This window comes from Macaca fascicularis, chromosome 17, assembly GCF_037993035.2.
Source record: "Macaca fascicularis isolate 582-1 chromosome 17, T2T-MFA8v1.1".
In the NCBI taxonomy this organism is placed as follows: Eukaryota; Metazoa; Chordata; class Mammalia; order Primates; family Cercopithecidae; genus Macaca; species Macaca fascicularis.
Genome location: NC_088391.1, coordinates 88,134,677 through 88,149,369, shown reverse-complemented (window position 1 = coordinate 88,149,369; position 14,693 = coordinate 88,134,677). Strand labels below are relative to the sequence as shown.

The 14,693-nt window shown below is 40.3% G+C and overlaps 1 protein-coding gene across 21 annotated transcripts in view; it reads right to left on the bottom strand.

Annotated features, from left to right (window-relative positions):
• MBNL2 (muscleblind like splicing regulator 2) overlaps positions 1–14,693 on the bottom strand; it is a 397,414-nt gene that overhangs the window by 168,218 nt on the left and 214,503 nt on the right. For 12 of the 21 annotated variants that reach the window (XM_045376807.2, XM_045376803.2, XM_045376809.2 and 9 more), the window contains exon 1: positions 2,621–2,819. The gene's annotated coding sequence lies outside the window, so the exon portion shown is untranslated. Of the gene's footprint in view, positions 1–2,620; positions 2,820–3,593; positions 3,721–14,693 lie in introns of those variants that run through there. The other 9 variants (XM_074021290.1, XM_065533403.1, XM_074021292.1 and 6 more) reach the window with 1 other exon arrangement.

Sequence of the window (14,693 nt, the reverse complement as noted above, 5' to 3'; positions counted from 1 at the left end):
ACTGGCTGGTAGCCATGTGATATTGATTTGTTTTCACCATAGCAACAGCAAATTGAAACAACTAGCAGAGAGAAGGCAGGCTGTTAACCAGTAAAGCTACCTAACCAGTATATTTCACAAGCATATTTTTTCTCCTTCCCTCCTGTTTTTTCTCTTATTTACTCCACTTTCACAAATTTAACACAAAAGTCAAAGGAAAAACAGCATTAAATGTTTTGGGCACTACAAGGCCTATGGCCAGAATAGTGTGCTTTGCAGAGCTTCTAGTATATCAGACTAGATCAATGGAAAAAATGCAAACAACAACGCTTTGATTTCCTTGGAAATTTCATTTGTTGAACTAAGAATAAATATCCCTAAAAAAATTTACATGAGCACAAAGTAGAATGAAGGGTTTTGTGTATATGACTATGTATCTTAATACCCTAAGGCATTTGCCAACAGTTTCCTAATACCGAGGTTTTATCCCTTTGTACTTTAAATAGCTCAGTTTGCCCAGAGACAAACAACCTTTTTTTTTTTTTTTGGTAAAAGGTTAAGGTCTCAGAATGCTAAATGATGAGGGAAAGTGTAGCAAGTATGATTCAATTCTATTAAAAGATAGAAAAGGTAGGCACTTGCTCAAAACTACGTGAGTAGTCGGAGAGGAGACACAAACTAGCTTTGGGAACTCCCGGGAACTCCAATGTGCTCCAATCAAAATCTTTTTTAAAAGGTTCCTTCGTAAACGTTACCCTTCCCCCGATCTCTGTGACCAAGGTTGCCACCTGTGACATGGATTCGCAGCCTGCAGTATTGTACTTCCCCTGCTCGGGGCCATCTGTGCTAGGACATGATGATTTCTCTATGAAAACAGCTGTTCCCACCATCACAACCAGCCTTGAACTTGGTGGCACAACCTGGATCCTAAATAGTGGCTCTGGAGCAACTGGGAATAGGGCCCCGGGGACCATCCACCTAGGTGGCAGCGCTGGGCTGCACCGAGGGGGAGTCAGGCCAGAAAAAGAGCTGTGCCCTGCTCCCTGCTGCTTTTTGCCAGCCCAGCCAGAAGCCCTGCAGAAAACCTCTGCTGACCGGCCCGACATGAGGCAGGTACGAGAAGATGCCCTATTTATGAGGGGGACGGGTTTACAGTTTACAAAAGACAGGCGAAAATATAAAGACATAACTTAAGTCCTGCCAACGGGGAGTTAGAATGTTCCTGGCCAGGACATAAAGAAATATTCCTCTCCACAAGCTCGAATAAAGGAACACACAGCAGAAATAGTTGGGGGATGACGTCAGAAGTTCTGGGCTAGTGTCCTGCACTTCTCCTTGAAAGTAAAAACAGTGGGTCTAGAAGAATCTACGTGGCATTGCCCTTATTTAAATGAGTAGTTCTACTGCTCCTTGCAAAACAAGTAGGATAGCTGAAGAAACTTCTTCTTATTTAAAGATTATAAGAACGTTCCCCCTGCCTTTTTTTAAAACCTTATTGTCCCCAAAACGCACACATTACCCAATTAACAAATAGCTTTCCACTTAACCTTTGTCTTTTAAAGGGACAGTAATGTTTCTTGAAGAACATTCAAGGTGGTGGTGGTTAGGCAAGTCAGATTTTTTTCTTCGCTTCAGTGCTTGCTAACTATTCTAAAAATGTTACACATTTATTGTAAACACATGCTTCCGAGGCCTAACAAAAAAGCACAGTTTCCTCATGCCTGGCAGAAATTTAAAACGGAAAAGGGCAGAAAGAATTCTTTAGCAAATACATCCTTTCCTTCTCCTGGGCCAAGTGTGTTAAAAATAAATCTTCTCCATCATTTCTCACTGCTGCTTCTCAGCGAGAAAGTTGATATGGTTCGGCATAGTGAAAACACAGCTTTAAAAGCTAGCCTGCCCTCATTAAATTATTCTGCTGGCTGTGTGTTCTCATTAAAAATGCATAAAGATCAGATAATTGCAGTAAGCATTATTAACCCAGCTTTACTTTTGAATATAATGGTTCCACTTTTAAGCTGGAAACAAAGACTCAGACATGCCAGGAAAAGAAATGTAAACATTGAACTACAGTATCGAAAACTTGCCAGAAAGCTACCTCTTGCTAGGTTGTTAAAAATGTGCTTTTGAAACTCAGTTAAAGCTGTAGCATTTTAGAGCTAGGTAAGTCCCTAATTTTTAATAAATAGACACATACGTTTGGTCAAACATCCAACCGATGATTATTTACCATGAATTTTTTTTTTAATCCTTAATTGCAAGTCTGTTTTCAAATAATAGGATCCATGTAAACTTTATCTATTTGGGAACTAGCTATGGCAATATGACAATTTTTTATAGCAAGAAAATAAGATTGCGCCGAAGAATTAAAATGGTTTTTAAAAAATAATGTAATAAATGAATCGATTCTTTGCATAAAAACTCGATTTCGTGCCTCACCCCGAACAGGCGGCATAGATTCAAGCTTTGCCATTTCTTTTTCTCAAATCAAAATGTTACGTAAAACTCCAGGGTCCCCCGCAAGTATTACATTTGAATTAGTGGAATCCAGTTTCCCTGGCTCCCCTAAGCAGCACACATGGAATGCAGCATACTGCAGCAAACTCTTTAAACATTCAAAAAAGGGGGGCGATTCTCCTACCTTGTTTAGCTCTGCCTGTCCTTCCCATTTACAGTAACCCCAGGAACATCTGGCAGAACCAAGTGGCCGAGGCTTCTCCACCGCATCATGAGGAAGAAACTTCCATGTAAATAGTTCTCATTCCCTGTTTATTGTACTCTGAAAGCCGCCTGCCGTATCTGGAAAATTTTACCTTCAGATGATGAAGCAAAGACAGTCTAAACTCTGTTGCTGTAAGCTGCAAGCCCTTCCTTCCGACAAATCCCTCCCAGCCCGGGCCAGCCAATCCCCAGCCAGCTCGTCAGCCCTACTCGTCTGAAACTGGCCCTAATAGGATGACTGACACAGTAACACAGCACTTGCAGTGTGTAAAAACAGTGCATCCATACTGATGAAAGAGGAATTTCCCTCTCAGAAGAAAGCAATCATAGCACCAAGACAAAGTGGCACATAATTGGCAGAGCAGAGAGAGGGGTAGCTCAAGAAAACACCCTTGAAGACAGCCAGCTCGGAGCCAGGAGCTGCACCGTGAACACTTTGGAAAATGTGAAACTCCGCAGATTCCAAAGAAATTCAGGTTGTACATGAAACTGAAGTCCTTGGACTATCTGACAAAGCATATGTGTATATTTTGTAAAGGAAAAATAATTCAGTGTCTGCCATGGCAATTAATACCTTACAAAACATTTACGTATTTCCATTATTGGGGAAGAATGTGCTAGCCCAAATGCGTATTCAAAATCAAAACATGCTTCTAGCTCTGGCACACACAGGTTTCCTGTATAACATCTGTTATTGCACTGGTTAATTACTGTGGCCCATTTATCTTTCGTCTAAGTTTTCAGACCACTTGGGACTTCGATTAGGGAATGCTGGACAATAAAATTGATATCTATACACCACCCTTTTCTACTCTTGGCAGGCACCCACGAGAGGATTAGGTGTGCCTTAACCATCTTAGATGCCATTTGATAAATACTGTGCATTGGCTTACATTGTCGTTAATGAAGCAATGATTATAGGAAGATGTTTACTGTTGAATGCATGTGGCACATGATCCAAGGGCCCCCATGAGGTGCCTGCCATTCCACAAAAGATGTTCTAGGAGGTGCTGGAGTTTCCTGAAATAAAGCAGAAGAAGAGAAAGGTTAGAAAGGGTTATTTATTTATTTATTTATTTCCCAGTCTACAGCATTTCTGTATGCTTTGAAAACAAAAACACAAAAACATATGGCATTTAGCAAACACAATAAGCATACATTTTCCTTCCCCTGAATACAACATTTTAAGAAAAAACAAAAAAGTATGATGATTACATGACGAGACCAAGGCAGAACAAAGCCCCTATTCATCTGAAAGGTTGAACCCAATGCACTATTTTTATAAGCAACTGTTCAGTGCATCTGTAATGAAGCAACAGAATGAAATGGAATGCTTTCTTTTTATTTTGCCATTACATCTTAAAAACAATGTTTCACATAATTTCTAGGCTACTTTCTTCAATAACTACTATGCTTTATTCCCCTCAGTTTTTTATGCTTACATTGTTTGTCCTCCCCATGTAATGCTACCACATATCCTAACTTGCCGGCTTTCATCTACTGTAATACTTCTGGAAATTTGAATTAGTTCTTTGGTCAAACAGGTAAAAACTACTTTTAATTATTAATATACTTAAACAGATTCATGATTCTCCTCTTCCGCATCTCCTTCTGATTCTGTCTTCGAAACTATCATTCCATGAATCCCATTCCTGAAACTCTAGTTACCTTTTGACACATTCCCCCATTCTCAGCCAGTGAAACTAAGCCTTGTTGATTTTCCTTCTCAGGTAAGCCAGAACTCTGACCTATTACCTGGAAAACACAAATGCTAACAAGACAGCCTCTGGGACTCAGGCCTCCTCATCTTCAAGCTCCCTTGTTGCCAGACAGGTTTTTAAAGTCATATAAAGTCATCTTCCTTTCACATTCAAACCTTTCTCTCTATAAAATCTGAATTATAGCCTTTCAAGGGCCTTCATAATCTGGGCTCTCCCTTTCAACTCAACTTTTTCTCCACTGTTTTCCCAAGTGAACTTCCTGATGGAGTCATGCTTATTTCTGCCTTACTCAATCTTTAGACCTCAGCTCACATTTCCCTTTATTCTGTCGTGTCTTCTCTGGCCACATTACCCTCTCTGATATTCTCTTGTGAAAGCATTCTGTATTGTTTATTGTATCAGACACTTTGAAACCCTTAACATTGTAGTCTTCTGGTGTTAGTTTGCCTGAGTTGATCTTTCCATCTCAGAAAGCAAGGCTCATGTTGTATATTAATTAAGATAATGCACACAAAACGTCTATGCAGTGACTGGCACATAATAAATGCTCACTAATGATAGCCATTCTTACTGGTATTTCTAAATGCATTGTTCATTGCAGTTAGCAAAATGCCATGCACAAACTTGCTGACTTCACGATTCCCATCTCAAGAACTGGTATCACATTCATCCAACTGCAGGAGCCAAAAACCTGGCAGTCATCCTTAACTCTCCTTCTTCAACCACCATTTGAAATCCATTATCAAAGTCTTTCAGGTTTAACACCTAAATATTTAGAAATATTTCACTTTGCTTCATCTCTCCCAATGACTTTGTCCAAGTTATCGGTGTCTTTTATCATGATGATTGAAATAGCCCTTAACTGGTCTCCTGAATGTATTCCTGACCCCTTCAAACCTTTTTTCACACTTCAGTCAGAACAGGAATTAACAGACAAGTCTAATTTTTCCGCACTCCTTTGTGTAAAACCTTTGCTATGGACTGAATTGTGTCCCCCTAACACTTGTACGTGGAAGTCCTAGCCCTCAATAGGAAGGTATTTGGAGATGAGACCTTTGGGAGGTGCTTTAGATCAGGTCATGAGGGTGGAGTCTTCATAATAGGATTCGTGTTCTTCTGAGACACCAGAAAGAGACTCTTTCTCTCTCCCTCTACCACGTGAAGACACGCAAGAAAGCAGCTCTCTGCAAGCCAGGAAGGGAGACCTCATCAGAACCTGACCATGCTACACTCTGACATTGGACTTTCAGCCTCCACAACTATGAGAAAACAAACTTCCACTGTATAAGCCACCCAGTCTACAGCAGCCTGAGTTGACTGAGACAACCTTTAACTCTGTTTGGGCCGCTTTTAGGAAAAAGATAAAAGTCCTCAACATGACCCATGAGGCTCTGTGCCGTCTAGCGCCTGCCTACTTCTCTAGCTTAGCCAGAGGCTAGCCAGAGGCCGTCTGTTCAGGGAACCCTTCCCTGACCCACAGGATGAGTTCAGATCTGCTTCTTGTTTTCTCTCATAGCCCTGTGAACTCCAGAGCAGTGCATCTCAAATGTTAATGTGCATGCACATCCCCCAGGGGTCTTGTTAAAATGCAGATCCCATCTCCATAGTTCTTGGGTGGATACTGAAATTCTGCTTTTCTAACAAGCTCCCAGGTGACGCTGATGGCTGTTGTCCATGGACTATTCTTCGAGCACCAAAATGTTTATAGATGTTGTTTGCTTCATAGCACTTATTGCAGGGGATGGCTATACATTAATTTGGTTATTATTATTTATTTACTTAAGGTCTACCTTTGGAACCAGCCTGTTGGTCTCAGAAGTCACCATTGTCTCTCCACATCTAATCTAGTATGTTCATGGCACATGGTGGAGGCACTCAATAACACATGTATGTTAAATGACTTAATTGATGGGTATAATGTCCTACAGATCCAAGCTGGACTTATATTTTTTCTTTTTTCTCCTCTTCCTCTTCTTTCTCCTTTCCTCCTCCTCCTTCTTTTCTTCTTTTTATATATCTACATAAGTTCCTGGAAACTCTAGATAGAAGCTTAATTTTTCTTGAGGTCATGACATGCTAAGTAGAAAGCAGAATGTTTGAGAAACCAGAGAACAAGTAACAAGAAGATGATCAACCGTATTCAAGTAAAGAAGGTGGCCAGAGGAGTGAAAATATAAAACAAAACCTTCAAATTTGCCCAATAGAAATTGTCAGTTGTCTTCTACAGTTCGATAAATGCGAGATCACTCCATCCTTTTATTTTAACTTCTAGGCCCAATTCTTTTTTTTTTTTTTTTTTTTTTTGTGACAGAGTCTCACTCTGTTGCCCAGGCTGGAGTGCAATGGTGCAGTCTCGGCTCACTGCAAGCTCCCCATCCCAGGTTCATGCCATTCTCCTGCCTCAGCCTCCTGAGTAGCTGGGACTACAGGTACCCGCCACCATGCCCGGCTAATTTTTTGTATTTTTACTAGAGACGGGGTTTCAGCGTGTTAGCTAGGATGGTCTCCATCTCCTGACCTCATGATCTGCCCACCTTGACCTCCCAAAGTGCTGGGATTACAGGCGTGAGCCACCGTGCCCAGCCGGCCCAATTCTTCACCTAAATGTACCAGAGATGACTCATTTTTACCTTGTCCAAAACTAAAATCATTTTTTATTTGATCATTTCCCATTTCAGTGAGTGAAACCATCATTTCTCTTATGTTTCCCACTTTAGTAAATGGAGCCACCATCTTTGATGCCTAATTCTTTATCATCACCAACAACCAAATGGTCCCATACCCTGTGAATTCTTGTCTCCAGAATCTATCCACTCCTCTCCATCTTTACTGCTGTGCCCCTAATTAAAACCCCCACCACCTTTTACCTCTTTTACCTGTTCCTTACTTCTCTGCCTCCAGTCTTGCCCCTCACCTTTCACTCCATTTACCACACCTCAGCCAAAATTATCTTTTTAAAAATGCAAATGTTATAATGCCATTATCTGCATAAACTCACTTCATGTCTCCTCATTATCTTCCAGAAAAATCCCCTGCCCAGTTCCCAGCTATCTTCTTTCACCCTCCTCTTGAAGTCACTTCCTTCCTACCTTTACATCCAGTATTATTAAACTAACTTTAGACCCTCAGGTGTGTCATGTCTTCTCTAATTTAGAGCCTGAATTCCTTCTTCGTGAAAAATCTTCTATTCCTTTCACACACATCTAACATCTTTCCATCCAGCAACACTCAGTGTACACGTCACCTTCTCCAGGAAGCCTTCTTTGCCCACCATGACTCTCATGGCACCTTGACATTTTATTCGTCATAGCAGTTGTCACAGTATGTAGTAAACATGTCTTGCTTGTTTATGTACCTCACTAGAATCTATAAGAGACCGAACCATGTCTTTCCTATTCATCAGTTTATCCCCAGTGCCTAGAACATGCACCGTATAATAGCAGACAGTTACTGAATAGTTGTTGAATGGTTAAATGGCACTGATAATAAAGTGATAAGGACAGTCACAGGGCTTAAAAAACTGATAGAGAAACCATAGAGACATATATATTATACTGTATATAATGTGTAATTATTGTATATTATATAATATGTATGTTATATATTATATCCATACTATATTTTATATATTATGTGTATATTATATATTACATATATACAACACATATATGTGTATATATGTATATATTACATATATGTATATATTACATGCATATGATATATAATATGTATGTATTATGTATATATTATATATTATGTATATAATATGCATATTATATATTATATGTGTATTATATGTATGTGTAAATATACTACATATGTAGTAATATATATCCATGCATGCACACACACACACACACACACACACATTCATGAATCTAAAGTTGAACTGGAGAAGGAAAAGAAGCAATAAATAAAAGCTGAAAGGCACAATGCAGTTATGAAATCATCTCCTTTGCTGGGCATACCAAATGTCAGCAAGCTTATAGTCAAGGAGAAAACTAATCTTTGATGATGTTTAAAATCGTGGTGATTTCCTGAGAAACAAAGTCTCCCCTTGAATAGAAAAGAACAGGTGTCTGAGGACAGATGGAAGTGTTTGGTTTACTGGAAGAGATGGCCTGGCCCCTAGAAAGTAAGAAAAAGTTGTTCATAGCAAGAAAGAGATGAGACAGAAAGGTAAGCTGCTGACGGGCCTGGTCTGTGATTATTCAATCTTAGGGCTATTTCTCTCTCAACATAATATTTCAAGCCGATCCGGCCTCTTTGTCCTTTAGCATGTACTTACTGTTGTTTTTAAATGTTTTTTCTGGTTGTTTCATGTATAAACCAAATCATAAGCCCCTTGAGGGTACAGACCTTGCATTAAAGTACTTTTTGTCATCCACAATGCCGAGCATGGAGTGGGGCTGAATTCATTTAACTTGATTGATTTCTATTTAGGATTCTGGAGAAAATTTACATACTTTCGAGGAGAATAGTAATTTTTTTTTAAACATGTTGGTTGAAAATGCAGCAGGGAATAGAAAATTGGTTTTATAATTTTCAGAAAAAGTGATAGTGTTTTTTATTGAATTTATCACAAGAAATATCTACTGGTTTTTAAATTTTCTCCAGTAGGTCTAGGGGCAGAAGACGGGAAAATTAAGACTAACATTTTCTGGGTTAAGGAAAATAGGAGGAAGTAAATTGCATGAAGCATATATATGAAATCATGTCTGAGACTCCCTTAGCATAGAACATGGTACATAGCAGTGCTCAGTGTCTGTTAGCCACTATTTTTACTGCTACTATTATCATTATCAACATTATCATAACCCTTAGGGCTTAGAATCCTAGTCAGAGTGATTTCTTTATGCCAAAAAAGTGAAAACTAATGTAGAGATTTCCAAACTTCCTTGCTTCGTGACATTCTTGGTATTCCATAATTTTTTTCCCTGTGTTCCTAGGCCAAAAATAATACCTAATTGTTCCATTTATTAAATAGCTATATCCAAACACCTTAGTAAGTGCTTATGTTTTAATAAGTTAGTAGTTATATGAAAAGTAAATATTTGGAAAAAAACATTTTTCTTACATGCTTAACTCGAATTAGTTTTTAATGGATGGTAGCATGCCAATCTCAAAGCTTGCAATCAGATTGCAACCACAACTCTCATTTTCTTCCACGTTGCTTCTTGCATGGTAATTGTTTTTATCAGTTTAACAACTACTAAAAACCCAGCTTTGCAAAGATATATGTTACCATCAAAAGGAATGAAGTGTGATTCTATTGAAATTGTCAATTACCTTGAGCTGGTAGGTTGCACAGTGTCTGACAGATGTTGAGTATTGCTGTATTTCCTTAGAAAATGTACGGTAGCCCATGGAACCCCAGTGAGTTCACCACAGTTTCCTAGGGTGCCTGAGAGCACAGTTTGGGAACCATGGCACTGAGGCAAAAGTCCCAATAGTTTGACCAATGTTAACTGTCTCATTGTTTTTCTGGTTTGATGGTCATATGGAGCCTCCTGTCCTAGGCCTAAGGGCATTTGAAGTTGCAGAGAGAAGGTCAGGTCAAAGGTTACAGGACATGCCCAGCCCTTAAGCTGTGGTCATATGAAATCCTCCAAGCCTATGAGATTTGGGTGAAGCCTATGGTTCTCCAGGATTGCAGATGTCTGTGGGCCAAAGAAAGAACACCCTGAGGCAGGGGCCGAATGATCTGCCCACAATTGATGTGCCTGGGAACTTGCCAGGATCATTCACCTTTCCAGATGTTGAATTATAAATATAAATGCAAAGAGGAAGCAGCAATGAGCATTTCCCCTGTCACTGTCTTCAATAAAACTACAGACTCCTTTTGCAGCTCCTGCCTGCTATTCTTCTAGGCTGGCTGAGGGATCACTGTGCATCTGTCACTGTGCTCACTAGAATTTGTTCTTTCTCCTATAATGAAGGATGAGTATTCTCAGCCCCTTCTCCACCTCCTTCTATGAAAGTGGTGTTTCTGACAGAGAAGAATGTCCAAGCCTGAAAGGTGGGTCTCCAAGCTGCAGGTGGGGGCCATGATCTCCCTCCTGTTGGGATACTTGAAAGTAAGATTTTTTCCATCCATAGCCTTCTGCCTACCTTCTGACTGAGGGGCCAGGCTTAACAGGGGTCCAGTGGCCATTGGATGGAAGGACATACACTCATGTGCTATACTTTTCCTTTTGTATCTGGAGCACTTACTGCCTCTTGTCAAAATTTATAATCTACTTGATACTCATTGTTAGTTGTCCAGTATCCAACATATGGGACTGACAATAAATATTTGTTAAACAAAATTTAGGAGGACAGAAATGTGGTACAGGATGAGTAGGAAATTGGGTTTGAGACACAAGGTCAAGGATCAGAGCTAATGTGGCATTTCTAAGGGGCTCCCAAGGGTCATTAAAGCCAAGCTTTAAAAAACCAGGAAAGAGTTGAAAAGTCAAAACTACCAATTGAGAGTATCACCTTGGTGTGACCAAATAGTGTGTGCTATAGCAGAGTCAGGATTTTCTGTCTCTTTGATGCTTGATGAGCAGCTTAGATCCATACAAAGAGTTTTTAATGGAATCAAAGGGTCTTTAATAACCTCTTCTTTAATGGAGTGAGAATAACGTAATTTGTTCTTCAATGATTCAGAAGTGGGTGGGTTCCAGCACAAAAGATTGTGATGATGTTGTAGGAGTCTCTGTAGCAGTGGAAGTAGGTGAACCTGCTGCCTGATGAAGACATCGTCATCTCCAAGAGAGAGTATGGAATGGACGTGGGGAATAGATGAAGCATAGCATGTGTGTTATTGTAGCGTGATGACAAGCTTGACTTTAAAAATTAAATGCAACTAGTTTAGATTTACTACAATATACTGTTCCTGAAGGAAAGACTTGTCAGTGCTCCTATTCCCCTCTCCATCTCTTTCTGTTTGTTTTAGAATCACCACCCTACCTAGATCCACTAGTTCACTCATCTGATTAGGGTTTATCACATGACTTGCTACGTGTTGGTTCCAACTGAAACATTCATGATATAAAGATAAGCAAGATGTAGATGGGATCCTGAGAATCTCACAGTATTTCACATGATCGCCAAAGTGAGATCTCTGGGCACTTATCTCAAATGTTTCTGAAGAAAATGACCCAGGGCTGAGTAAGTTTGGAAACTGTTGAAATCACTCATTAAATGTGTGTTTTTACCGAAGGACCTCTCAGAGCCTTGATTCTGGGAATGTGCATTGCAAATTTCCAAGACGGGGTCTCTAGTTCACTGTGTCTGAGAATTAATTTTACCAGAGGCTCTTTTATTTTAAAAAAGAAATCTAACTAGTATGGTGTTCTTGGGAGTTATATTTTGGGAAACCCTGGTCCAGGTAAATTTTTTTTTCCTGTTCATTAGACCATGTCCATCTCTGCTTCTGCCTGTCTTTCTTCACATTCAGAACTTCCCTCACTGTCTTCTGTCAACAACCATAGCTTCCAGATCTCCCTTTGTCACCTCTATTCAACCTCATTCAACTCAACCTCTTTTATTTGATGCTATATGTTCTTACTTGACTGAGATCCTCAGCTTTACTCACTTGAGGCGTCTAGCACACCTCAATGCTACTTTCTATTTGTTTCTCAGAACCTTGGTTACTCCGGAAGTCCCTGTGGCTCCAGGATCTCCCGTCTGGACCAGATCTTTGCAGCAGCCTTTCTCCTCAGGCAAATCTTGGAGATGATTTGCCCAGGTTTTCTGACCAGCAGAGGGCCCTTGGTAGCTGTCTAGTTGACCTATGGGCATAACTACCCTTCCAAAGCTTAACCCTGTCTAAATTCCATGTTCCAGCAAAAACATCAATTTCTGGAAAACGTGTTACTCATCTCTTTCCTCCATCAAATACTACTCATGACAGGCGCTTCTGGGGAGCTCACATGGTATTGGGGACAAGGGGAGACTTCTATTTATTAAACATGTGCATAGTGATTATACCGAGTCAAGGACAATGCTATTGTGTGAAATCCATGACACTATTATTGTCTCAGGTTTACAGATGGGAAAACACCTGAATGATTAAGTAAACTTTCCGGGGTCGCACAGCTGGAAGGTGGTGCAGCCCATTTACCCCATGCAAGCTGGCTTCAGAGGCCATGTTCTGTACTGGCTCTAATTGTAATAGAAAAAGTATATGGCAAATCAGAAGGTGTTAAGTGCAAAGAAAAAAACAAAAGGAAAAGGAGAATTTGGGCCTGGTAGAGGGGATCAGGCAATCAGGTGGAGCTGGGAGGGGGTAGCTGTGGCTTCTATTGCGGAGCCAGGACAGGCTCATGGAGAAAGCTCCCTCTGAACAGAGCTGTGTAGGGTGAGGGATTGTGTTTCTACCGTCAATGAAAAGAAATCCCTGGAGAAGTGTGTTCCAAGCAGAATATTCAAACCCCAAGAGCAATTCTGGAAAACGTTCATGTGGGAGGGACTTCTGCATGCAACCTCTCTGGCCTCCAGTTTGCCTGAGTCCCACCCCTTGTTTCTGAATTCCACTGACAGTGTTCTCCTTGTACAAAGGGCACCATCCATTATTGAAGGCCATAGAATGGTGGCTTCTGCCTGTCTTTCTTCACGTCCAGGACTTTCCTCACTCTCTTTCCTGTATCAGCCACCATAAGCATTAGATCTTTCTTTGACACCTTTAGATATTTCCCTATCTCCCCTTTCCCTAAATCCAATATACTGCTATCTCTTTCCCAGTAGATTCATCACGCTATCTCGTTCCGATATCCATTTAGATCTCGGCATATAGTCTTGATAAATTAAAATTTCAAACTTACGTAAAATGTTCTGCCTATTCTCCCAAGGACATGTGCTATGTTTTATAATGAAATTTTAATCTTTATTTTTAAAATAATTTGTGCAAAGAGAAGGCATCTGGCTTTGTTTTATCTGCTACAGAAGAGGGATCATGTCGTGGATATATTCTTTACCAGAAATGGGCAATTATTTTGCCTTCCAGCTGGATCAGAGAGAAAAACAGGCTCACCTTAGCAACAGCATTCTGATGCTGATGTCATCACCCCACATCATTTTGGTCTCATGTCACTGCATTCTTTCTCTAACATCTCAAGCCACAGTTTTATAGATCTCTGCATTTAGAAGGCTTAATGAAAAAGGAAGAAATAACCATACTTAAATATTCACTGAGTCATTCTAATCTTGAACTCTGTTAGCAGGTCCCTTTTCCACAGCAAAACAAAATGAGAATTGTGCTTTTTCTACTCCAGTTTTGGCTGCAGCTTTGCCTGCAACCCTTGTCTCTCTCAAGCTCAGGCCCACACACTCCTCCTCTATACCCTCAACCCATGGGACTGCCAACCTCTCCAACAAGCCTGATCACTTACAAATAGAATGATTTTATTTCGCAAAGCAGTCCGATCCTGAGACGATTATGGTGAGCTTACAATCACGGATCCTAGGGCTAGAAGAAATCTTTCTTTTCATCTACGTCCTAGCTTCTTGTTTGAAAATGAGGATGCAGACAGCAAGACAAGACTTACTTTTGTAAAAGACAGAAAAGATTTCAACTCCCTGGAAGTTTGTGCCTCCTCAGAATTTCAATGAGGATTCTCATAGGGTGTCAGATCATGCATCAAATGTTGTGTACCTCATCCCTTCCCCCCACCCCACCCAACCCCTGCCTTCCTTTCCCTGCTACTCTTTCACCACCCTTCTCCTCCCTACACAAAAATCCCATACACCCAAGTCACTGAATCACAGCAGCCAGAAATCCTTCCCATACCAGGAATTGGACTGAGTCCCTTCCACTTAGAAGTTTCAATATTGGCTTTGGTCTCACAGCAAATAACATTTAAAAATTGAGCACTTTGGGAGGACAAGGCAGGTGGATCACTTGAGGCCAGAAGTTTAAGACCAGCCTGGCCAAGGTGGCGAAACTCATGCCTGTAATCCCAGCTACTTGGGAGGCTGAGGCATGAGAATCACTTGAACCCGGGAGGCGGAAGTTGCAGTGAGCCATGATTGCACCACTGCTTTCCAGCCTGGGCAACAGTGTGAGATTCCATCTCAAAAAAAAAAAAAAAAAAAAATCACAGTTGTGCAGAATTATTTAAATTGTATTTATGTATAGTTATAAAATTTGTGTATATCAATAGGAAAAATTCACTGTCAATGAATAGAAAACTATCCACATACATACTACACTTTGGCAAAATCAGTCTCTCCGTTTTCAAAACCACAAGCTATGCCACAAAGACAAAGACTTCCTTTATAAGCTTT